We start from the raw sequence: 1,293 nt of genomic DNA, 5'->3' as shown, positions 1-1,293 counted from the left end.
CATTTTTGGTTTTCATACTCATTTTATTTTGAATCGTGTATCGTAAATTGAGATATTGATTGTGCCCACATTAGCTATACAAAAGCCTGTGTATAGATCACCTTATTCCACATGCCATTTCCCATGGAAAAAATCAGTCTGGCAGGAATCGAGTCTTTCATAAGTTATGATACACATGAGCTCACTTCAGATCAATCTTGAGTGATAGTTGCTGAGACTTCAGTCCAAATCCACAGTTAACATCAGGACCACAACTGTATTACAAATGACTACATAATCTGTCTTACTCCTAATGTCTAAGATGAAGACCTTTTCAATTTATGGTGGTGTTCTGATGTTTAAGAGAAAAAGTGAGCTAGAAATGCTGTGCAATCTGCAATAAATCACTACATTTTAAAGAAAAGTTAAACAATTCAAGTTAGACAATTTCCAATTTTTGAGGAAAAATAGGAATTCAAATTGTGGTTCAACTCATTTTACATTCATACTAGATATTCAGAATGTTATTCTTTAATATTCTCTAGGATGTTATTCTGGTTCTGTGGTTTTTAAGAAGCTACATATGTGTTCTTGGAACTGAAAGATGAGTTTTTTTGTGACTTAATGTATTTCTGATCAAAATATTCCATTTCACAGTAGTAAAGGGAAAATACATGTGGAGTAAAATTGTTTTTATAGGAAACTTTAGAGTCTCCTTGAAACAATTTCAAATATGCGTATACTTCATTCACAGCCTCCACATGCACAAGCAGGTACAGTTCTTTGCAGGAATTAATACTTTATGGAACAACAACCATGTAAGATGTCTCAGTTTAGTTGGTTTGTACTAGTCCAAGAATTCTGAAAAGTAGTAAGTTTTCAACAAAATAAGAAATCCAGAAGAGGTTACAATTTCAAAAACATCTTAATAGTCTCTATCTCTGCCCGTTGAAGCTACTACCAAGGAAATTAAATTTTGTTTGAAAACCTGTTTTCTCCTCATCCTGGTCCTCCCAGCCCAGGAATCAATCTGTGAAACCTTTAGTGTATTCGGTCTATTGTAAGTACAAATAACTTGTTCCAGTATATTGGTACAGGTCTAGTCTCCTTACCCCTGGAAGGATATACCTGCAATAGAGGAAGTAAAGCCAGATGTAACATATAGAGAGGCTTTGATGAAAAAGAAGCAGAATAAAGGGTGTAAAGGTAGTAAGGTAGAAGGGCTAAAGTGTGTGTACTTCAATGCAAGAAGCATCAGGAACAAAGGTGATGAACTGAGAGCTTGGATATATACATGGAATTATGATGTAGTGG

This window comes from Hemitrygon akajei, chromosome 2 (genome assembly GCF_048418815.1).
Source record: "Hemitrygon akajei chromosome 2, sHemAka1.3, whole genome shotgun sequence".
NCBI classification, from domain to species: Eukaryota; Metazoa; Chordata; class Chondrichthyes; order Myliobatiformes; family Dasyatidae; genus Hemitrygon; species Hemitrygon akajei.
This window is presented reverse-complemented; position numbering follows the sequence as displayed.